Genomic DNA, 25,573 nt, shown 5'->3' on the forward strand with positions numbered 1-25,573 from the left:
GGGAGGCACGTCTCTGGGAGGCCGAGAAGGGCCTGGGAGGTTTGGGTCCTCTATCGGAGGCTGTGGCTGTGTCACCAGTGGCACCGATTGCGCCTGGACGAAGGTTTGCAGACCTTTAAAGAATTCCACCCAGGAAAAGGTTCCTGGGTCTATAATGAACCCAGTGGCGTTCCCCGAGGGCCCCGTCTGGAGGGCTGAGCTGGGGTTAGAGAGGTCCGGGGTACTATCGGTGGATCCGGATTCCTGTACTGGTTGGGGGGGGGGCCCTTGCCCTGGTTCTCCCAGAGCCGTCTCGCACTGTAGGCACAGGGTAGTAGCCTCTTCATGCTGCACAGCTCTTATGTGGCAGGCTGGACAGAGGGCTTGTGCTTTGGCTTTCTTGGCCGGTGGTGCCATGGTTTGTGCACGTAAGGGTACAAACCATGCGTTTGTATGCACACGTTGGGAGGCTTAGATATGCGCTCCGGGTGCGCCGAGGGCGTGAGTGCAGGCTGCGAAGATATGCGTGCAGGCCAGTATGTGCGCTCACAGGGTTGCACGTGCCGCTGTGCGCGCAGCTGAACTTGTGCGCCCAGCGCTGTTGAGCATGGTGCTATGCGCCCGGCACCCTGGTATGCCTCGCTGGCCACACGGCACCTGTGCGCACAAGTATGTTATGCGCCCGGCTCGACGCTGTGCACACGGCTCACTTAGGCGGTCAGTACGGTGATCAAAGGGGGGAAATGGCGCCGGCGACCACGCGGTTAAGATGGCGACCCCCCCCTCCCCCGGAGGGTCTCCAAGTGGGAGGATCCTCGAGCCGGATCAGGGTCTAGCCTGGATGGGGCTGCTCAACGCCGATGGGCAATCTGTGCAGCTATCCGAGCCGCGAAGACCGGAGACTTTAGGAAAGTTTTCTACCTTACCTTGTCTCAGCGCTTCCTGGTCTCGTGCCAAGCAGTCTCCAGCTGCGGGGGGTGAGGGAAATACCTTCACCGCCACGCTCAGTCTTGCACCCGCTGCCTCTCAGCCGCTCCCTACTCGGGGCTAAGTCCACGCCGGGAACTGGCTGCCAGACCGAGGGATCTCAGAAATCACCTCCGGAATTCTCGACTGGGGGAGGGTCTCCTGCGGTGATACCTAAGGGTCCCTTAGGTATCACCGCAGGAGAGCGGGGCTCGTCTTGTAGAGGTAAGATTTTGGAATTTTCTTTCTTCTTTGGTTTGGATTTTCTAATACTGTGCAAGCGTGCGATTAGTCCCGAACTGCTAAGGAGACTGAGAAATACTGAAGAGCAGAGCTTCCTGCAGGGGTATATGTAGTGCTGACGTTAGATTGAAATCTGACTCCATCTCCAACTGCTATCAGGAGCACACTATACCCATTGGTCCTGCTACACGCTAGGAAATTTGGAGATATCCAGGTTGCCAAATTAATGCATTAGGATGAACTCTGATCACTCTTTTGATACTTTGTGATCCCATGAGCTGGGGGGGGGGGGGGGGAGAAATCACTCAGGACTTTAATGAATGGATGATGAGTTCAAAAGTGATCTAGTTGTACTGGGTTAAATATGGATGACTCATCGCAAATATCCTGGAACATAGCAGGATTAGGATCCCCAGTGAAAAGAACTAAAATGTTATCTTCATTAAGCAGACATAAAGCTCAAATTATATGGCTCCAGGAAACACATTTAAAAGACTCTGAACCCTGCAAATTACTTAGACTGGGTGGGTCAGGTGTATTTTTTGTTAACTGTTCATAGAAAAGGAGGAATAGCTATTATAGTGGCAAAAAATGTGGCCTTTGACCAAGTAACTACAATCAAGGATGTTGCAGGAAGATATGTAATCATTTTGGGGAAACTGTATGGACACGACATCACAATATGCAATGTTTATGCTCCTAATATTTACTCACATGAGTTTTTTCAGAATTTTACACAGGTATTGCACATTATTGGTTCTGGCCCTATTTTTTTAGTGGGAGACCTTAATTGTGTTGCAGACCTGACAACTGATTGGAAATCTAAAGTCTCCATCTCACAATTGGGGCGTAAAAAGGGAATATCTTTTCCTTGTCAACAACTAGGACTGATGGATGCATGGCGAATACTGCATCCTGACCAAAGGGACTAAACGCACATCTCAGGAGCACAAAATACTATCTCGCGTATCTTTTAATCCTGACTTCTCGTTTTTCTTCCATACATAGGGCAGAAATTGTTCCTTCTGAATTTTCTGATCATTCTATAATTTGGATAGATCTAGTTTGGGGGACCCCTAACGTAGGGCAGCGCAGACGGAAGTTTCCTACATATCTGGCAGGGGACGCTGACTTTCAAAGTTTTCTCAGGGCCAAATGGAAGGAATAAGAAGAGCATAACTTGCAGCACATAAAGGATCAGATGTTATACTGGGAAGCAGGCAATGTGGTGATAAGAGGGGAAATGAGAAATTACCTGATAATTTTGTTTTCCTTAATTTAGACAGATGGACTCAGGACCATTGGGTATAGTGTGCTCCTGATAGCAGTTGGAGACGGAGTCAGATTTCAATCTGACGTCAGCACCAGTACAAATACCAGTGCAGTAAGCTCTGCTCTTCAGTATTCTTGTTGCAAAGAAATTGTGGATATATTTATTTATTTAACATTTTTCTATACCGACCTTCATGGTTAAATACCATATCAGGACGGTTTACATCGAACAGGGATAAAAATAATTAGGTAAAGGAAGAGACAAAGTTACATTAAACGAGGACCGTGAACTTGGAAGCTTAGGTAGCTGGAAGAAAAGAGATAAAGTTAAGTTAAAGAAAAGAGAGAAATAACAAAATTCCGGACTAGAGATAGTTCAGAATAGAATTAGTCCACATGTTAGAGTTGGTATCCATGCTGTCCAGGAATCAGAGGAGGGGAGGTATAATTGTTCGTATAATTGTTCGTGAGTAGATAAAGTCTAATGTGTATCCCAGGGTTCTGGGAAGGCTAGGCGGAACAACCACGTTTTGAGTGTTGAGTATATGTGTGTCTGGATAATTTGATTAACTTGGTTAACTTTGTTTAACTTGAATAACTTGAGAAACGTGATCAACTTGAACTGCTTGATGTGGGCTATAGCTGGAGACTGCCAGTGCCCTCAACCGAGAAATGCTGACACCCGGTAACTATGGGTGTCCTAGCTGAAGGGAAGTGTGGCTTACCTGTGCTTGTCTTGCTCTCGGGAAATTGTCACCCGAGGTATTTGTGTATTGGGGCAGCCATGGGCGGGATACTGAGTCCATCTGCCTACACTAAGGAAAATGAAATTATCAGGTAAGTAATTTCTCCATTTCCTAGCGTGCAGCAGATGGACTCAGGACCAATGGGATGTACAAAAGCTACTCCTGAACCGGGTAGGAGGCTGCCCATGGCCCACTTAGTACTGCTCTTGCGAATGCTGTGGCACCCGGGCCTGCACATCCAGGCGGTAGAACCTCGAGAAGGTGTGAATGGAGGACCATGTCACCGCCCGACAGATCTCAGTGGGTGACAGCATCTTGGTTTCCACCCAGGACACTGCCTGGGCTCTAGTGGAATGGGCCTTGACTTGTAGAGGTGGAGGCTTGCCTGCCTCTATGTAGGCCGCCTTAATTACTTCTTTGATCCAGCGGACTATGGTTGCCCGCAAGGCCGCTTCCCCTTATTTCTTCCTGCTGTGAAGGACAAATAGTTGGTCCATCTTTCGTACGGATTCCGACCTTTCCAGGTATCGGACCAGGAGTCTTCCTACATCAAGGTGGTGAAGATGGCGAAATTCTTTCAAGCCCTTATTCTTGTTTGGAATAGTTTGGTTTGGATGGAAGTGAGAAACCACCTTTGGAAGGAAGGAGGGGACAATGCGTAGATGTATGGTTCCCGGTGTGAATCTGAGAAAAGGTTCCCGAAAGGATAGTGCTTGAAGTTCGGAGATGCGATGAGTCGAACATATTGCCACTAGAAATGCAGTCTTCAAGGTTAGGAGTCATAGGGACAGACCGTGGATAGGTCTGAAGGAGGCTCCCACTAGGAGTCTAGTACTAGATTGAGGTCCCATAGGGGTACCGGCCACTTTAAGGGTGGTCGGATCTGCTTGACCCATCTCAGTAAGCGGGAGATGTCCGGATGAGATGCTAGGCTAATGCCTTCCACTTTGGTTCCGAAGCAGGCCAACGCGGCCACCTGAACCTTGATGGAGTTGAGGGACAATCCCTTCTGTAAGCCATCCTGCAGGAATTCCAGGATCGTGGGAATTTTGGCTGTCTGCGGAAGACAGGCTTTGAATATTCTCCATATTTGTATGTAGGTTAGCGATGTGGAGAACTTGCGTGCTCGGAGCAAAGTGTCAATCACCGCCCTCAAGTATCCGCTCTTCTTCAGGCATGTCCTCTCAATGGCCAGTCCGTAAGAGAGAATCGAGTTGGGTCTTTGTGGAGGATCGGGCCTTGATGGAGCGCATCCCTGTGTGGGGGTAGGAGAAAGGTAGGAGTCTTCGAATGTCTGCGTACCACGGCCTTCTTGGCCAGTCCGGGGCCACTAGAAGTACTAGCCCCCTGTGGCATTCTATCTTGCGGATGATCCCGCCCAGTAGTGGCCACGGGGGGGGAAGGCGTACAACAGGTCTTCCTGTGGCCAGGTCTGGACGAGGGCATCGATCCCTTGGGATTGTGGTTCTCGTCTGCGACTGAAGTAGTTGGGGACTCGGGCGTTGGACTGGGTTGCCCGGAGATCCATGGCTGGAGTTCCCCAGCGGCTTACTATCAACTGGAAGGCTGTGGACAACAGCATCCATTCCCCTGGGTCTAGACTCTCTCTGCTGAGGTAGTCCGCAGTGACGTCTTTTCCCGCGATATGGGCGGTTGAGATCCCTTGTAGGTTTGCTTCCGCCCATGCCATTAGGGGATCTATTTCCAGGGACACCTGTTGGCTTCTGGTTCCTCCCTGGCGGTTGATGTAGACAACTGTTGTGGCATTGTCCGACATGACTGACAGATTTGCCCTGGAGTCTGTGACTGAACCGTAGGCAGGCTAGTCTGACTGCCCAGGCTTCCAGTCAGTTGATGTTCCACCCCGACTCTTCCTTGTCCCATTACCCCTGGGCTGTCAGTTCCTGACAGTGGGCTCCCCACCCTCGTAGGCTCACATCCGTGGTGAGCAAGATCCAGGTCAGTGGGGATATCCTTACTCCCTTGCTTAGATGGTCTTCTTGTAGCCACCACTGGAGCTGGTTTCTCTCTGAACCATGCGCTGCTGAGCGACTGTCGGCTTTCCCCTTTGTTCTAGTTTAAAAGCTGCTCTATCTCCTTTTTAAAGGTTAGCGCCAGCAGTCTGGTTCCACCCTGGTTAAGGTGGAGCCCATCCCTTCGGAAGAGACTCCCCCTTCCCCAAAAGGTTCCCCAGTTCCTAACAAAACTGAATCCCTCTTCCTTGCACCATCGTCTCATCCACGCATTGAGACTCCGGAGCTCTGCCTGCCTCTGGTGACCTGCGCGTGGAACAGGGAGCATTTCAGAGAATGCTACCCTGGAGGTTCTGGATTTAATCTTTCTACCTAAGAGCCTAAATTTGGCTTCCAGAACCTCCCTCCCACATTTTCCTATGTCGTTGGTGCCCACGTGTACCACGACAGCCGGCTCCTCCCCAGCACTGTCTAAAATCCTATCTAGATGACGTGTGAGGTCCGCCACCTTCGCACCAGGTAGGCATGTCTTGTTTGGTGTCGAATAGGATTCCCAGGTATTCTAGAGATTGGGAGGGTCGCCATCTTGCTCGCATGGTCGCCTCTTGTTTGTGTTGATGACCCACCCAAGGTTCTCCAGTAGAGTCTTGACTCTGGTGGTCGCCTGATGACTTTCCTCTGGAGATTTTGCCCTGATCAGCCCATCGTCCAGATATGGATGTACAAGGATTCCTTCTTTCCTCAGTATCGCCGCCACTACCACCATGATTTTGGTGAACGTCCAGGGGGGCTGTGGCTAGCCCGAAGGGTAGCGCCTGGAACTGGCAGTGGTGGTCCAGGATCGTGAAGCACAGGAAGCGCTGATGCTCGTGATGGACTGGGATGTGCAGATAGGCTTCTGACAAGTCCAGGGAGGTCCACCCTTATGACTGAGTGTAGGGTTTCCATGCGGAAGTGTGGTACCCTCAGGTAGCGGTTGACTGACTTGAGATCCAGTATGGGCCGGAACGTTCCCTCTTTCTTGGGGAAGATAAAATAGATGGAATGGTGCCCAGTATTTTGTTGTTGCGTGGGCACCGGCGTTATGGCCTTTAGGACGAGTAATTTGGCCAGTGTGGTTTCCACTGCCGTCCTCTTGAAGGGTCCGTGGCAAGGCGATTTCATGAATTTGTCTGGAGGGATGTTGTGGAAGTCCAGATAATATCCCACTCAAATGATGGTTAGGACCCACTTGTCCACTGTTATCTCGACCCATCTTTGGTAGAATAGGACAAGCCTGCCCCCTATGGCTTCTTCCTATGGATGGGTCGGCTGATTCTCATTGTGGGGTGCAGATGGGGCCTGGGCCAGAGCCGGCTCCCCTCTTGTTGTGTTTGTTTCAAAAGGACTGGCCCCTGCCTGCGGGGCAAGGTGCTTGATTTGTAAGGTCTAAAACACTGTGATACTCTGCCCTTAGGTAATCGGGGAAAGGGGCATTGGCTTCTTTTGTTCTTGTCCTCCAGTAGCCGAGGTACTGGAGATTCGCCCCATTTGTCGGCTAACTTCTCCAGCTTGCTCCCGAACAGGAGGGCTCCTTTAAAAGGGCATTCTCGTGAGTTTCGTCTTGGAAGTCACGTCGGCTGACCAGCTTCGGAGCCAGAGTTGCCTTCTAGTTACCACTATGGATGAGACAGCGCTGGCTGAGGTGCGCACCAGGTCAGAGGTCGCGTCTGTGAGGAAGGATATTGCTGGTTCTAGTACTTCGACGGGTGTGATAGCGTTCCTGGTCATTGATAAGCAGGCGCGTGTCACCACGGTACAGAGGGCCGCAATCTGCAGCAACATGGCTGATACGTTGAATGACTTATTTTTTTTTATAATTTATACTTTATTCAATTTTTAAATTCAAAACAATAAATAAAATTAACATAAAAGGCAAATAGTGAACAATTCAGGCAAACTTATTAAAAAAAGATTAATACAGTCAAAAGTAAATTTGATTGTCACATTTATCCAATAAATGAGGGTCTTTATATGGTAAAGAAAACTTACATAATACAATTAACAAGGAGGAGGGGGTAGAAATCTTTATTTTTACAGACCTGTTTCTGCTGCTTCAACCTGATTTTCCTTTACTAACTCTTTATCTCTCAAAAAGCTTTCTAGATGTTGTGGCATACTAAAAATAAATTTCTTGCCTTGATAATTGACTAAACATCTACATGGGAACCTTAAATAAAAAGTTGCACCCAATTCAATAGTCTTACTTTTCAAAACCAAAAACTGTTTCCTGCGCACCTGAGTGGCCCTTGAAACGTCTGGAAAAACATACATTTTTTCACCACAAAATAATAGTTCCCTATTTTTTAGAGATTTTTCAAAAATAAACTCTTTATCCTTTTCTAGGGAAAAAGATACAAGAAGAGTAGCTCTCTTATTTATGATGTCAATAGATTCTTCCAAAAAAGTAGACACTCCTGGGGATTGTAGGTCTCCCTCATTCCCAGGGGTGTCTCTTAATTAGAGAGGAAAATAATAGATCTTAGAAATGATTGGAATCTCATTATCTTTATATGCTAAATTTTCCTTAAGATATTTTACAAACATCTCATAAGGAGACAAAAGTCTTGTATAAGGAAAATTTACAAACCGCAAGTTTTTAACTTTTAAACAATTCTCCAAATTCTCTATCTCATTATATTATCTGAAATACAGTTAGATTCAACACTTTGAGCGTTCTGAATTTTCAATGATAAACTATTTACCTTAGATTCCAATTCAGTTAATTTTTTCCCTTGATCTTAATCATTGATCTATTTCCACCTACCATAGCTGAAAAGGATAAATGAATTTGTGTTACATTAGTATCTAGTTTCTGCAGCATTCTCCACAAGACACCCAGAGTAACATTGGTGGCATCTACAGCAGTCGCCTGTATGCCACCAGTGTTTACAGAGGGGCTTCCATTTACTCCCTCTTGATGAATATTCAAGGGTTGTGAAGCTGCTGAATCTACATATAATTCACCTACATTTGCAAAACTCACACTTGCTGCTTCATTTTCATTGGAATTGCCCTCCTCTGTAAATCCTGGGGGCTGTATAGGAGTTGGTCCAGCACCAGGACTTAGAGAGACATCTAATAAGTCTCCAACACTGTCCTCTCTTGGCAAGTTGAGCCTACTTAGATGAGCATCCATCGGACCGAGTCTTAAAGTAGCTGGAGAGGAGGTGATGATCTTGGCCTTCCTCTTGCGCCCCATATATCCCAAAACAATTGCAAAATAAAATACAGCAATCAGAAGACAGTCAAAGCCAGTCTAAGCCATACACAGGGTTTTAAAGCCCCAGCCCTAGCTGCAGCAGCTGATTTCAATCAGGGCTTACCACGAGTGCTTGGAGGGCTCCGACTGAGCTCCCTTCTCTCTCCCTTCAAGGCCCTCTGAATGACTGTTTAAGGATGGATTCCTGACTTCTGTCCTGGGCATCCTTGAGTGCCGCCCCTCCCTTGACTGGAATAGTAGTGTGCTTTGTGACCGCGCAGACCATGGTGTCCACTTTGGGGAACACCAGGAGATCTCTGGCTGAGGGTTCCAGTGGATATAAGGCTTCCAGGACCTGCCCTCCCTTTGAAACTGGCCTCCAGAGCATCCAATTCCAAGTCAATCAGCTGTTGTATGGCTTGCAGCAAAGGGAAATGGCAGGAGGCCTGACGGAGTCCTTTTAGGAGAGGGTTCGTCTTTGGTTCTCCTGTGGCACTTGTGCCTGGGATGGCGAGCTCCTTCAAGCTGAGAGACATGAGATCTGGTAGCTCGTCTTTGGAGAAGAAATGCCTCATGGTTCGGTAAGGATCCGTTCCTGGAGGTATTTCCCCTTCCTCCAAGGAGTCTTGATCCTCGTCCAAGGTGTCCGTGTCCCCTATGGTGAAGGTTTTGGCCGGGGAGGGCACATCTCTGGGAGGCCTAGAGGGCCCTGTGAGGCTAGGGTCCTCTGGTGGAGGATGTGTCTGTGTCATCGGTGGCGGCTGCATGTGGACAAAGGTGTGTAGACCCTTAAAGAATTCTACCCAGGAGAAGGATCCTGGGTCTAGATTGAATACCACTGCATTCCCCAGGGACCCCGTTTGAGGGAGGGTCGTGCTGGGGATAGAGATGTCCGGGGTACTATCGGTGAATCCGGAGTCCTGTACTGGTTGGAGGGCCTTGTCCAGGTTCTCCCAGGGCCTCCTCGCACTATAGACACAGGGTCATGGCCTCCTCGTGCTGCACAGCTCTTATGTGGCAGGCTGGGAGAGGGCTTGTGCCTTGGTTTTCTTGGCTGGTGGTGCCATGATTTTGTGCGTGTAGGTTGTTGAAACCCCAGTCTGCATTTGATGTGCGCGCCAGGTGCGCCCAAGATGTGCATGTAGGTCGGGATGCGCGCTCACTGAGATGTGCACGCCGCTGTGCACACGGCCTTAGCTTGTGCGTCCGGCACAATTGTGCGTGTAGCTGTGCATATGGCACCTATGCGCGTGTCGCTGTGCGCACAAGTAATTTTGTGCGCCTGGCTCGTCTCTGTGCACACGGTTTAGTTAGGCGGACAGAGCGGCGATCAAGGGGAAATGGCGTCGACGACCACCCCAGAGGGTCTCCACATGGGAGGGCCCTCGTATTCAATCGGGGTCTAGCCCGGACTGGGCTGATCAACCCGATGGTACAGACGCCAGCTGGCGATATGTGCGGCTATCCGAGCCTCGGAGACCGGAGTCTTAGAAAATGTTTTCTACCTTACCTTGTCTCGGCGTTTCCCAGTTTCGTTCCGGGCGGTCTCCAGCTGCGGGGGGAGAGGGAAAGGTACCTTCACCACCGCCCCCGGTATTGCACCCGCTGCCTCTCAGCCGCTCCCGTTGCCAGGGGCTAAGTCAATGCCAGGAACCAGCTACCGGACCGAGGACTACCTCTGAGGGATCTCGGAAATCACCTCAGGAATTCTCAACTGGGGAAGGGACCCTTAGGTATCACTGCAGGAGAGCGGGGCTCGTCTAGAGAGGTAAGATTTCTTCTTTGGAATTTTCCTTTTTCTTTGGTTTGAATACTCTTAACGCTGTGCAAGCGTGTATAGAGTCCCGAACTGCTATGGAGATGGAAAATACTGAAGAGCAGAGCTTCCTGCACGGGTATATGTACTGGTGCTGATATCAGATTGAAATCTGACTCCGTCTCCAACTGCTATCAGGAGCACACTATACCCATTGGTCCTGAGTCCATCTGTCTACACGCTAGAAAATAACAGCTTTTGTTAGTAGAAAGACTAAGCTCTTAAACCGCAGGAAAGTGGAACTGAAATTTCCATAAAGAATGAGACAGATATATCGAATGTCCCTCTCCGAAAAATAGACAGCATTATAGCGAGTCCCTTTATTCCTTAAATTGTTACATTCACCAAAAAACAACCAAACATGGTATTAAAGTAGGTAAACTTTTGGCTGGTCAAAATTAAACAAGGCCCGCATTATATAGAAGCTCTGGTACACAAGAAAGGGGAAAGGAAATCTAAGGTAGATGAGATTTGCAATATATTCAGAGATTTCTATCAACAGTTATATGAGCAGGAAGTTGTAGAGGGGAATAAAGAGCTAGAGAATCAGTTCTACCAGGATTTGGATCTCCCCAAAATATCTGAACGACAGAAAGCATGGTTAAATATACCAATTACTATTGCGGAAATCTTGGACGCTGTTAAAACAAACCCTTTATACAAAACACCTGGCCCAGATGAACTCAATGCTGAATTTTATAAAATTCTTGTGAGGGGGCGCTGTCGGCCGCGTGACTGGATGGCTGCGTAGGCTCCTCCTTGTAGGCTAAATAACGCTTTCAAAAAATGTGCAAACCGCGATATCAATACCTCCATCGGGAAGCCTGAGTGACGCTGACCAACTACATACCGACTGCACATCAATAAAAATAGATATTTGAGAGCTGGGAACGCCACACTCGCCGGTGTAGCTGGGCTGAGATCCTCCCGTTCGCCATTTTGGAACTGCTCATTGCTGTGACACTTCTGCCGTGGTGCTACAGGGCCTGCCGGATCGCATCATTTTATGCTGAGAAAGCACAATCTAAATAGTTTGATGAAAAGGGCCGACAACGATCGGGGACGTGGTGAGGCATCCCTCGACCAAGCGATACCCTTGGAGGTTACAATCTCAGTGGCGCGCAGGAGCGCCACGTGGCAACGAGGTGAGCTTGCGATTAACCCGGCCTGCACGTTGTTCGCGTAACAGAATGGGAATGAGTTTATCGGAGCGGCTGCCTGTGACTGCCGGTGCAAATTTCAAAATATAAATAACGGGTGTACACAGACCCGGCGGGCCCGAACTGCATGAGAAACGGAGGAGGGGCGCTGGAGACTAGAGACCAAATCAGCCTTTTTCAAATTAATACGGGAGTATAATCAAGGCCTGTAGAGACTGCCAGTTGAGATTCAGGACTGCATAAGTGGGACTGTGGCGCGATCACGGCAATGATTTGTGAGACCTGCGAGAGGGAGCAGAGGAAACTCACAATAAACAGAAAATAGGAGACCAGTCAGGGCAGCGTGACTGGATGAGGAGTCGGGGGAAGAAACAGACAGCCCGGTACATTGTTTTCCTGGCAGATGCAGCAAAGGTGGGCTTCACGGAGGGCTTCATCCTGACATCGAATTATTTAAGTAAGGGGCATCGCGCTGAGGCCTGCCTCTAAGGGTTTCTTAAAGAGAGGCCTATACAGTCCTTATACAGTGCGTGAGCTGATACCAGAGGACCCGGCGGCACGAGCAGTGCGGAGGAAGGAATCCAAGGGAGGAGGTTTGTGACCCCGCTTCAGCCTTATCCCAGAAAAGCACATTTGAATTGTGGTAGTCCAGACTTAATAGTTTATTGTCGGATTCTATAAAAGAGCGGGGCTGCGTGCAGCAGGGGGATTCACGATTGTACTGAGTAGGAAAGGAGTGGGCACTCTCACCAGTGGAGGGGCTGGGCTGGGATTATCCTCCCATTTATAGTGGAACTGACCAGACACTTCACAATCTAGTAATATTGAAGGGGTCTACCTTTCATTAAGCTGATGGCTGCCAGGAAAAAAAGTGATCTACAAAAATTTTCATTTATCAAAGTGGCGGCGGAGATGCGGCAATCAGGGATGGATATAACAGAAGGACCTGAGGGGAGTGGAGGGGGAGACTCTGATTCTGAGGCGCCGCTACTATCCCCACAAGCATCTCGGGAGGGGGCGACCTCCCTTTCAGACTTACCGACAAAGGACACGATGAGAGATTGGTTTATCGAACTTCGGGCGGACATGAAACAGAACAAAGAGGAATTGCTACACTCCTTTTCTGAATTGAGAGAGGACTTTATGGCGCTGGGACGCAGGGTCGATGATTTAGATGTTCAGGTGGAAAGCCATGAGGCAGTGCTACAGACCCTAACCCAGAAAACAACCGAAACCCATACTGAGCTGCTTGTTCTGCAAGATAAGCTGGAGGACATGGAAAACCGCTCGAGGAGAATGAACCTCAGACTGCGAGGGATACCCGAACTGGCAGACTTTAGAGACAGCATGGAGACTGCAAAATCGTTTTGCACCTTTCTTCTTGACCAGGGGGAAGAGAGAGAGGCGTCCACGGAAAGAGATCCAGCACGAGAATCACTTACAATAGAAAGAGCGCACAGGGCACTGGGAGTCCGCAGAGATAACAAGCCGAGAGATATTATAATAAATTTCAATAGCTACCTGCAAAAGGAAAATATTCTGGCGCTGGCCCGTAAGAAGAAGCAGTGGACTTGGAGAAATACTACAGTATCGGTTTACCAGGATTTGGCAGCCAGTACGTTAAAAAAGAGATATGAATTGAAAAGTGTCACAGCAGCTCTACGTGCGGCAGACATAAGATACAGGTGGAATTTTCCCTTTTCGCTGTCTTTTCAAAAGGATGGGACGACATATCGTTTGAAAACCATGAAGGAAGCTACGGAGGCCTTTCATCAGGCACATCTGGAACCTCCTCCGTCTATTTCAGAAGAACCAGTCACAAAGATTCGGGGGGCTGCGTCCTCGAACTGGCAGCGTGTAGAACGTCCAAGGAGGAAAACAGCTTCCAGAGTTTCATCAATGATGGACAAGGCAATGATGCCGGACTAAATGGACTGAATCAGAATACTCAGAGGCTATAGGACTCTCTGGAAAGGGAGGGTTATTGCATAGTTACTTCAAATGGCTCAATTGAGGTGCAGCGGACTGCTAGTAGTTTCAGGAAAGGGGGAAAAGAAAGGAAAAAAAAAAAAAAAAGAAGGTTATGCACATACTTGATAGCTTACATGCAAGCGTGGTGGAGGAAAGGAGGAGCGGGAGGGGGGGGGTGGTCATCTGGTCTGAGGCCCGCCCCCAAATGCAGACCCGGGCGGGGAAACTCCGGGTTTGCGTTCTTATGACAGGTGACGGCCCATTTGGGGTCTGGGGGATGGATGTGGGAGTGGGGGGGGTGGTGGGGGAGGGGTGGGGAGTCGCTGGGGAGGGGAGGGCGGAGAAGGGGGGGCTTGAATATGAGCTGACTGATGGCTTCTTAAGCCGTTCCATTCACTGTATTCCTTGTATTTTTATGGGAACGTTCCAGTATGATATGGTACACATGCGGGGGAAGATAGGTACGGGGGCCTTAGCTGGGAAGGCTTTCGTGTGGATTGCAAATTTAGCAAATCTATGTTGTTTTTTCTTACCGTGCTCTGTCTAGCACACTAACTCGCATAATCTCATGGAATGTATGCGGTATTCATACCCCGATTAAGAGACACAAGATCCTACAGACATTAAAGCGTAAAGGGACTGACATTGGATTTTTACAAGAGACACATCTTACGGACATAGAACACACTAAATTAGCTGGAGGCTGGGTAGGAGGGGTATACTACGCCTCGGCCACTACCCGATCAGCGGGGGTAGCGATTTTGGTTAATAAACTTTTACCATATCAAATTCAGAAAGAGATTAAGGATCCAGAGGGCCGGTTTCTTATATTGATTGGGGAATTATACACTAAACCTTTAATATTATGTAACTTGTATGCCCCGAATACTTATAGCCAAAAATTTTTTCAGGAGGTGTATCAACACCTCCTTCCATATATTTCAGATAATATTATTATGGGAGGAGACTTTAATACGATTCAAGACGCTCTCTTAGACGCCTCCCAGAACAGGCGCAAAGAGTATGGAATGGGCAGGGGACCGGCTCACTTAGAGAAAACCCTGCATTTGGTGGATCCGTGGCGTACTTTGCATCCCGGGGAAAAAACTTTTACTCACCTGTCCCGGGCGCATGTTACCTATTCCCGTATAGATTTTTTTCTCATCAGCTCCCATATGTTTCCTACGATACAAGCGGCGGGTATTGAGGATATTATCATATCAGATCATGCCCCGGTTTGGCTAGATGTACAGACAGGGCGTCCTGAACAAGGAGCTCGACTGTGGAGATATCCCTACTACCTGGCTGAAGATAAGCATTTTAATGAATATTTAACAAAACGGTGGGTGGACTATGAATCCTTCAACCAGGCACATGTTGAACAGCCAATATTATATTGGTATACCGCTAAAGCGGTTCTCCGAGGAGATATTATCGCATATGTGGCACATCGGCGGAAGAGTTTGAATAAGCAGGTCTTACTGTTGACTGAACAATTACGCAAGGCCCGGGTTTGTCTGGTCCAGTCACACACGAGACAAAATAAAGATAACTACCTATCGGTGCAAAATACGCTAAATTCAATACTACACCAGAGAGCAAAAAAAAGTATTTTATATTACCAACATAGGCTGTATCAACATAGTAATAAGGCGGGTAAATTAATGACTCATTTGATTAGATCTGCGAGAGCGACTCGGTTTGTGACGGGACTAAAGAACGAAACTGGACACGTGGAAACAAACACACGCAATATATTGTGCCTCTTTCGAAATTTTTATCAGCAATTATACAGGACGGAGGGTTGGTCGGAAGAGGCGTGCAGACAGTTTTGTGAGTCTCTCCCGATTCCTACCCTCACAGAGGAGCAAAAAATGGCTTTAAATAAGCCAATTTCAGAGGAGGAAGTCCGGAGGGCTATTTATAAATCTAAACGCTTGAAGACCCCGGGACCGGATGGTCTCTCGGCTGAATTTTATAAGGGCTTGCTTGATAGGGTGACGGGACCTTTAACCTCGCTTTTTTCCTCTTTAATTCGGCAGGGCAGTTTTCCACCTCAGATGAATGCAGCCCATATCACTCTCATTCCGAAACCGGGAAGGGACCCACTACAGCCAGATGCATACCGTCCTATATCGTTGCTGAATTGTGACCAAAAATTGTTAGCAAAAATTTTGGCAGATCGCCTCGCTGTGGTTTTGCCCTCTCTTGTGGGATCCCATCAAGTGGGATTTGTTCGAAGGAGATACGCCCTCTCCAATCTTCGACGAATTTTAGTGGCAATGGAAATATGTCGTTTTATGGATACTCCCTATTTGGCTATTAGCTTTGATGCCGAAAAGGCCTTTGATCGGGTGGAGTGGAGTTATCTGTTTTATGTTTTGAGGCACATGGGCTTTGAGGGCTTGTTTTATGAGGCAGTGCAATTATTGTATGAGGATCCACAGGCGACTATCTTGGCTAATGGTGATAGGTCAGAAATGTTCCCTATCAGGAGGGGCACTCGTCAAGGATGTCCCTTATCTCCGCTTCTTTTTCTGTTGCAATTGGAACCGCTGTTGCTTACCATACAGAGGGCACCTGGTATTCGGGGAGTGCGATTCGATAGAGAAATCTTTAAATGTGCAGCCTTTGCAGATGACCTTCTGGTATTTTTAACAGAACCAGTTCGGTCTTTGAACTCTCTGCTCACGGTGATGGGCTCCTTTGGAGTCTTTTCGGGATTCCGCATGAACGAGCATAAATCTTCTGCACTGGCCTTTCCAGACGCGCTGAAGGAGCGATGGAGAGGCTCTTTCCCATTGCAATGGGCTACAGACTCCTTTCGCTATTTGGGGGTGCGAGTGCCGGTTGACCCTTCTCTGGTGTACAAAGCTAATGTGCCGAGTCTAATTCAATATACACAAGATACACTTGCTATGTGGCGAAATCTTCCTTTGTCTCTGTGTGGCAGGGTCAACATATTTAAAATGGTTATTCTACCCAAATGGTTATATTTATTTCAAACCCTTCCGCTCCATTTGCGAAGGGGAGATGCGTTTTTAATAGATAGTTGTGTGCGGAAATTTTTGTGGAGGGGAGGTAAGGCGAGAATCCCTTTGCTTTGGTTGCAACAAAGGTGGGGGATGGGAGGCCTGGGAGTGCCGAATCTGGCGTTGTACGCTGTGGCATGTAACATGCGTATTATTCGGGATTGGTTACTTGGTATCTCGTCACATACTAGTTTTACGGCGGAAAGTGCCCTTCTTCATCCGGTCCATGTTAGTTATGCGCTCCAGGCAGAATCAACACAAATCCCCCCCGTGCTGGTTCAGTCTAGGGTGGTAATGCCGATACGGCAGGCCTGGGTCACATTGACTAAAACTCTGCAAATACCGAGAGTCAGTGCATATTTATTGCCAGTTCATGGGAACACTGATTTCTTACCAGGGATCACCTCTCCACAGTTTCGGGCATGGAAAAAGGTGGGAATTAACTATTTGGGGCATTTGTTGACAGAACAGGGAGACGTGATGTCCTTTTCTGAAATGCAGGAGAGTTATGGGAGGGGAGTGATTACTGTATTCCCTTATCTACAAATTAAACATTATATTAATACCATCCCTATGGCATTTAAACTAATCTCGACTTTTCGGAAACTGGAGACCTTGTTGGCCCTCTCTAGAAATAAAGCACCTTCCTTATCAAATTACTATCAACAATTACAACGCCTGAAAAGGGTAGAGATGTTCTCCATATTGGCGGACAGATGGAACGCGGATGGGGAGTTTGTGGTCACCGCCTCCATTTTGCGTACCTGTTATGGTCGGATTGCCAGGATCTCGTATAATGTGTATTATAGAGAATTGCAGTACAAATTTTTGGGAAGGGCATATATTTCGCCACAGATGGCAAAAAGACAACATATTGCAATATCGGGTTCCTGTTTGCGGTGTCGACAGGAAAGAGCTACTTTGGCTCATGCTTTTTGGGCCTGCCCTGTGGTCCAGGTTTTTTGGACCCAGATTGCACACTATCTAGCTACTATCTTACATATCTCTATCCCGATTGTGCCCTTGTGGATTTTATTTGGGTGCATACCTCCGTTGAGAATACGGGATCCTGGCATCCGGTTATTTCTGCACAAAGCTAGTGTGGTTGGGAAACGAGTGATCCTCATGACTTGGAGAAGTGCGGAATCTCCTTCATTTTGGGCATGGAGGAATCTTTTATATACCATGATGCAGATGGAACAGATGTCCGTTCGACAATCCCCTGTACAATGTAAGCGATTTCTTAGTGTTTGGGAACCATATATTCAGTCTCTTCCACATGTTGCTAGAAGTCGGATCCTTAATGAATGTATGTAGTCAATTGGGAGGGGAGACTGGAGTGTTCTTCTTGGTCTTATGGGTTGGGACTGGAAGGTTTTTCTTTTTTTTCGGGTCTGTGACTGGAATACATGGATGTGTATTTATCTGAAGGGGAATGGGGCGGGGGAGAGGTACAGAAGTTATGCAGTTTAGCTTACGGATGTGGTAATGTTTACTGGAGTTGAGATAAATGAATGCTCACTTCACGAGGTGGGTAAATTCTGGCTATCACAAATGCTTGGGAGGGGGGGAGGAGGGGGGGGGGGGAAAGGTTGGGAATCCAGTAAGATAGCTTCATTGTTCCATTTTGTGGGCTTTAACATGATTTATTCATAGTTGATAGTTTATAGTTATAGGTGGCATAGGACCATTTAGGATGTGACTGGAAGGCCTAATTATAGAGCCCCCTTGATAGGGGACATGTTATATGTTGTATTTTAAGACTGCAGAGTTGATTGTGATGCTTATGCCATGGTTTAAAGCCTACATGTATTGTATATGTTGGTTTCTCAATAAAAACAAAATAAAACAAAAAAAAAAATAATTCTTGAGGGCGAGATTAGTACATCTCTTCAGGAGTTTTTCTTGGGAGCATTACAACAAGGGACCTTCTCGAGGGATAGAAAACGGGCATATATTACAGTGCTCCCAAAGGGGGGACAAGACCCAATGCATCCTGCTTCCTATAGACCGATCTCCCTTCTTAACTTTGATTTAAAACTTTTTGCAAAGTTACTGGCCATTCTGTTACATGAACTACTACAAGAGTTGATTTCTCCCCACCAGACGGGGTTTGTGAAAGATTGGGCAACTTGCAAGTATATTGTCCGATTGTGGACTGTCATGAGGCAGCGCCAGTTTTCTAATACTTCTGCTTTGGTGGTGGGGTTTGACGCTGAGAAGGCGTTTGACCGAGTGGCCTGGAGCTACCTATTTTCGTTTCTACATCGTTATGATTTTGAGGGAGAATTTGTTCGATACATAACATTATTGTATCAGGATCCAAGCTCAATTATCATAGTAAATGAGGTATGTCAACGGAATTTCCTCTTCATAGAGGAACACTCCAGGAATGTCCCTTATCCCCCCTACTATATATTTTATCATTAGACCTTCTTCTCAGGAAAATAGCGGAATCCGCAGAGATACAAGGGTTTGAATTGGGAAAAGAAACCTTTAAAACTGCGGCATTTGCTGATGACGTCCTAATATTTGTGACCAATCCTATTCATTCCCCGAGGAGGGTTATGGAGCTTCAAGCTTGCTTTGGTATTTTTTCAGGGCTAAAAATAAACTTAGATAAATCTGAGGTCCTGGATGAATTGGGGACATTAAAATCCATTTGGCCAGGACCCTTTCCTTTAAGATGGGTAGACAAGGAAATAAAATACTTGGGTATAAAAGTCCCAGTGGGTTGTTACCGTTTGAGTGAGTTCCATAATATAGGTGTAACTTTGTGTGGATTAGTTTGTGTACATTATTGCAGATCCTGGGACTATGTTAGGTGCTATATTTCTCTTTCCATTTCTCCAGGTTTGCACTACATGCAAAGTGGCTTTTTTGGTTTTCCATTTCAGTCTCTGTCTCCATATTTATAATTTGTGGTCTTTCTGTACTTGGTGAAGGTCAGTTCTGTGTGTTGTGACCAAGGTGAGGTATTTTACTAGCATGCAGACATTTATAATCAATCTTATTTGTTGTGTTTACTCAATAGGACATGCATTAGTGGTAAATTACTGTCTTTTCATAAGGAGGGCTATTTGTGCCTGGTAGTAAAAGGAGTTTGTTTTGCTTTTACTGAGATGTCATCAGAATATCTTTTTTGTATGGTGAGTTGTATGGGTTATGCCTTGATTCTGCTCTGCACCCATTATTGGGGATTGAGAGGGTTCCTAAGGAAGCAGAGTTTATGTTTACATTTAGCCCTGTGATGGTCACATGTTTAGCGTGTCACACATGTGAGAACCATCTGTCAGGTTGTCCCGGCTGAAAAAAAGGTTGAGAACCAGTGCTCGAAATAATCATTAAATACCATTTCCAGTTCAAATGAAGTGCAAGAAAACTCCATCTAAGTGTACATTTAAAAAGGTCTCTCTTGAAGGAGCCAAGGATGTTTAAGCATATTTTTGCATCTCCTATAAATACTTAGGGATATTTATTTTCAGTTTTTATTTTGCCAGGAAATTTAACAAACAAAAACAGCAGAAAAATCTGTGGTAAAAAAAAAATGAAATGATTTTCACTTAATTTTCTCTTGTTTACTTCGTTATGACAAACATTGATAAATCCCCAGGAAAAATAAAATAAAAACTGAAAATGAAGATCCCTACATATACTTTATCTTTGGGGCTGTATTCCGTCGTGTCATCTGAAGGTCATGGTCAGGGTTCAGGATTTCTACCGTGGGTTAATTAATGTGATAGAGGTAGGCAATATTTATTTTCTTAGGACATAAGAACCATAACAAATTGCCATGCTGGGTCAGACCAAGCAAGATAGCAACTCTTCTATCTAAAGCACATCAGACAGAATTAAGCCTTATTACTCCGTGACAACATTGAAGCATATGAATAAGGTCATCTCAGTTCAACAGTCCATTCCTTTAACCTCTCCCTGGAACACCATCTCTCAAAAGAGCATCTTGCTTTCACCTCATTTATCCTGGGAGTTACTGTGGTCTAGTGATTAAATCATTTAATTACAAATTAGGAGCTTCAGTACATGCATCCTTGGGCAAGCCTCCTTCTCATTGCTCCTGATTCTGCCACTAGCCATGCAACCTCAGTAAATCGATTTGCCTACCTGTGCATTAGGGCATATAACTAGAATGTATTGATAATGGGAACAGCTCTGCCAGTGCTTGAGAAACTTTCAGCCAGAAATGTGATGCCTACTGCAGAAATGGATACAGATGTGTACACCACTGTAATGTGCATTGGGACAAGGTTAATGAAAGTATTTTCCTGTTATTCTTTAGGAATGCCTGCCAATGTGAAGGGAGAGGACTACAGTGACTCGGTGCTTTAGGCATGCTCTCACAAGTGACTGGAAAATTTTAATGAAGCAATGATTTAGGAGTATCCCCCCTCCAGGGAAAAGGATTACACCAACTCGATGATTTTTAGAGGCACTCCCTTCTGAGGGGAAATAATTACAGTCACAGCGTGGTTTAAAGGGAGAGGAATTTCATGGACAGCATCATTTATGGATGCTTTGTCGTGTGAAATCAGAGATTTACAGTCTGAGAGCTCTCCCATATAAAGAGACTGGGTACTGTCCTCCATGAATCGGGAAGCTTTCAGAGAGGGGAGTTTAAGGAAGAGAGATTTACAGCACTCTCCCAGACCAGGCTCTGCTGCAGTTCAGATTTCGAGGTTTAAGGGCTGTTTCCACCACACCCTGGCCTCGGGATTCGTCTTCCCGGTACTGAAATTGTCATCTCTGAACACAAATTTCTAGCTGTCTGTTTCTAGTTCTTGTTATTTCGAAGACCCGCAGAATGGCCTGCCCCGCTTATCCTTGTGCTCACTACAAGGCAGGGCTGAGTTTCTGGCAGCCGTGCACAGCCAAGCGACTCCCAGCCCGAGTCATCCTGAACAGGTCCCTTTGCTTTTCACAGGTAATGGAGGGTAGGCAGTATGACCTTCAAGGTCACAAAACAGGAAACTGAGAAAAGTCACCCCTGAAAGGCCCTGCGCAGCGGCGCAGGCTCTCCTGCATAGAAACGCTGCTGTAGCTCTCTTGTACCGCAAAGGGAAAGTTTTAGGATCCTTTCTGCTTAGTAAAGAAACTCTTGGTCACTTACCCAAAGCGTCAGCTTCTTCTTACAGGAAGGCAGCAAGTCGCTGGCAAAAGGAAAACATGAGGGACGTACAGGGAGGAGAGAGGGTAGGGAGCGTCATACACACTGAGAGTTAACCTGGGTGGGGCAGCAAGCTAACAGGCTCACGCAGGCCACATGGAGGTGTATTCCCATGCGTACAATGGGGTATAACAGGCCTGCATGCAATACGTGACCACAGATTAGAAAACAGAAACATACAGCTAAAAATTGAAATAGAAAGCCCTAAAAGGTAGACTGCATTTAGTGCAAAAATAAAGGCATTACCTCCTGTAGTGTGCAACAAACAGAGCCGGGATCGTTTTTTCCTCCACTCTAGGCAGATATACAGAATTATGTCCCCAGTGCCATTTGTTTACCAGTGTCTGCTCTGACACAGAGCTTTCTCCTTTAGCAGCAAATATACCAGCTGTCTTTACAGTGGTGGCAGTTTCAGCAAATAACCCCTCTGTTTCCTCTCCTCCTGTATCCCCCTCGACCCCCACTCCAAACTGCTCTGAATTCTCCTGTCTCTCCCACTCCTTGCCCTGCATCCCCCTATACTTGCCCAGTCTTCCTCTTTCTTTCCCATACCCTACTTGTTTTGCATCCCCCTTTCACCACTACTCTGCCCAGCAACAGCATCTACTGCACAGCAAAAGTCCCTTATTCGGCTCCTCTTTAACCCTGCCAGGTGGTAGTCCCCTCCCCTCACCCTCTTTCTGTCTCCTGCCTCCTATGCTCCTCAGGCTGCAATGCTGTAGATCTTTCTGCAGTGGCAGCAGCAAAGAAACTGAACATCAAGATAGGGCCAGTGAGCCATGACACTGCTATGGATAAGCTTGGTATAGGCTGTATCTGAAGGGGTCTGACCGCTTCAACCTGACAAAGGACTTCATGTACCAGAATTCCCTGCTTCATGACGGGTTTACTTACAGTCTGCAATACAGCTGTAATTAGGACATTGAGAAACTCTCTGTCAGCACATTGCACATTTTCATTTTTTTGGCTTCGCTGTTCTTATTCTCTGATAAGCTTTCACTGCTGTAACCTAGATTAGAACAATGGATGTATTATGTGATGGGCTGTACTACTGCAGACCCGCGAATTCCTTTCCAGAACTGCAAGTCCCAGCAGCCTCTCCTGCAGAACATGGGAGAAGTTTCACGAAAGTTCCAGGGTGTCTAGGGAGGGGGTCAGTAGCCCCTTCAGCCGGAATATGCTTGCTCAGCAATGCTTAGAACGCATGTGTAAAAGATAAGAACTGTAAAGTGCATAAGAGTCTGCTCCTGGAGGGGAGGGGCATGCAGTTGTACTAAGCCTTTGTCTTAGCTGCATCTTGCTGGCAATAAAAGTCTATCTTTACGGATCAGTTGTCTGGGCCTCCTTACTGACTAAAAAGAGACGGTTACATTTGGCGAGCCTCAGCCAGGAGGTACCGGGGACGCTATTTTAGCCCCCCAGTTGGTCCAGGGGATTTTGTGGCGGAGTGATCCCCCAGACTTGCCTGGTGAGTGGCCACCGCTGAGTTCAGTGATCAGGTATCTGAGGGGGTCATTCCACGGAGATCCTCTGAGACCTTTGGGCTGGTGATCCGGGAAGAAGGCTTTCGTGACGATCGGAAGAACCCTGCAGGCGAGTATTATGGGAATGATGGGAAAAGTGAAGAATAGCTAAAAGAGTAGCAAATAACCGGTCCATCCGTGAGGGGACCGAGGGGGCTTTGATCACACCCCAAGCGGTGGTTTGGTAGGAATTGCATTCCGAAAGCCACGCGCATAAAAAGAGGAAAAAGAAGTAACGCATACGATAGTGGGAATAGGTTTCTTGTTGTGTGAAAGTGACCCTTTTGTGTCTGACGGATACGGACCCCTTACCTATCCGTCTTCCCTTCCCTCCTTTGTCTGATGGGAGGGGGCGGTTCGACTCCATTAAAAGTCATGACGGAACACTATAGGGAAGTGTTCGATAGACATAAATGTACTAAACCCGGAATGATTCAACAATGTACCCATAGGTGGCCCAGTTTGTGTGTAAATTGGCCTCCGGTAGGAACTTTCGATTTCCAAACGGCCACGAGGGTCCAGAAAATAGTTAGTGAAGAAGGGAATCCGGGTTGCCCTGAGGATATACCGTACATAACTGCTTGGATTGCAGTTATTGAAAATCCTCCGTCGTGGGCAAAGAAGTTAGTGGAGGGAGCCGCCCTCGTAATGGTGGCTCAGGCGCACAAAATGGGGAACTGGAAGTCCCCATTATTAAGGATTGTAATGTATGTAACTGCAATCTGTGAATTGCAAGCACATGTACCAGGGATTTTTTTTAATTGTTTTAATTGTTTTAAACCCTAATAAGAAGAGATTTTGGTTTACAGATGCTGCACAAGACTACTATACAACAAATTAATTTACAGTGTTAAGTTAAAATACTGATTTGATTACTGGAGAATGCATTTACTGGTGTTGAAGTTTAGAACTTGATGGCAGTTAAGGGTTAACGGCAGAGATAATTACAGGAGAGAGGAGGGAATCGAGCCAGAGAGAGAAGAGAAAGAAAAAAAAAAAAAAAAAAGGACATTGGGCTAGCCTGGGTAATGAAGACAAAGAGAGAGAAAAATTGTTTCGTTTGTTTTAACAGAACATTATTGAAAGTTAGTTGATGGTGTGCGTATGTGAATAAAGATAGAATTGTGGCTGTTTCACAGAAGTTGAAGTTTTTGTAGCTCAGAGTTTCTGCTGATTAAATTTATTCTCCAAGGTCCTTGCTAAAACTGTCTGTAATCTGACAAAGGATTGCTACTTGCAAAGAAATACCAGAACCAAGGGTCCCTTACAAATCATTTAGTGCCTTATGATGCGGGCTATTTTTCAGACATTTTATAGCAGCAAATTCATTGCGCCTTCACTCGATACATCCACAGGTTAGTCAATTATTCTCTAATACCATGTTAATTATTGTTCTTACTTGTCTCCTATATATTATCTGTTATTTAAAAGTTACATTGGAACGCATGATAAAGTATGAACTCTCTTTTGCTGACGCAGTTTATTTTGAAGCTGTCTCTGGGAAATTTAGAGAAATGATTAAGAATGGGTTCTTTGTTAAAGTTTTTCTTGTTGCTTCTTTGGCTAGCAGTAGTTAAATATGCAGAGCTACTCCCTGTTTTAAGGAACTGGCAAGATAAGACAGCCAAGCATGTGCAGCGCTGACTGTGGGAATTACAGGATGCCGTTTGTAAAAAAAAAAAAAAAACCCAAAAAAAAAAAAAAAAACGGAGAAAACAAAGACTTAATATTAAAAATTTTGATTCAGTGGCAGGCGCAAGATAAGGATTATTGGAAGTTGTGGGCAAGAGAAGGGGCCACTAGGCAAGATTAGGAACAAGAGCAAAAATGAGTCGGCCCAAATGATAAAGTAGTGGCCCACACACACACACACACATATATATATATATATATATATATCTTGCAATTATGTTCTTTGACCACTGGTGGGGGCTGGGCTCTGGCTATTACCATATGTTCTTAGTGTTTGCAATGTAATTGATACAAGGCTTCCAAGGGTTTGATCATCACTCCTGCACACCTAAAGCGCCCCCCCCCTGGATCCTTGCCTGCAGATCCAGGTTGACTTTATTGAATTAACCCAATGCCAAACTTACAAGTATGAAGGAAGCAATGTTTTGCAGCTTCTGGCCCTGCCACTTGGGCTGAAGATGGTTCTTATGGATATAGAACTCCAATCTATATGTTAAATCGTATTATCCGACTACAAGCAGTGTTGGAACTTCTCACTAATGACTCATCGTATTTTGAGATGTATGGGAACAGGGATCAGGAAGAGAAGAAAAGGGCCCGTCCCTGCAACCAGGAACTTAATAATAGAGACCCGACATCCGAAAGAAGCTGCAGAAGGCCGAAGGCTTTGAGGGCATGAGCCTCAGCCAGTTAAAAGCTATAGCAGACCAGGTATGTGGAAATAGAGAAGTGGAAGAGAAAAGAGAGAAGCAAGTAGAGACATGAAGGAGAAAGTGA

The 25,573-nt window shown here is 46.5% G+C and overlaps 1 protein-coding gene across 2 annotated transcripts in view; it reads right to left on the bottom strand.

Annotated features, from left to right (window-relative positions):
• The window catches only part of MGST3 (microsomal glutathione S-transferase 3), a 187,236-nt gene extending 165,582 nt beyond the window's left edge, over positions 1-21,654 (bottom strand). Inside the window, exon 1 of one of the 2 annotated variants that reach the window (XM_029618214.1) lies at positions 21,525-21,654. The gene's annotated coding sequence lies outside the window, so the exon portion shown is untranslated. The remainder of the gene's footprint in view (positions 1-21,524) is intronic. The other variant, XM_029618215.1, reaches the window with a different exon arrangement.
• Between the last annotated feature and the right edge of the window lie 3,919 nt (positions 21,655-25,573).

The sequence above is a fragment of the Rhinatrema bivittatum genome, chromosome 10 (assembly GCF_901001135.1).
Source record: "Rhinatrema bivittatum chromosome 10, aRhiBiv1.1, whole genome shotgun sequence".
In the NCBI taxonomy this organism is placed as follows: domain Eukaryota; kingdom Metazoa; phylum Chordata; class Amphibia; order Gymnophiona; family Rhinatrematidae; genus Rhinatrema; species Rhinatrema bivittatum.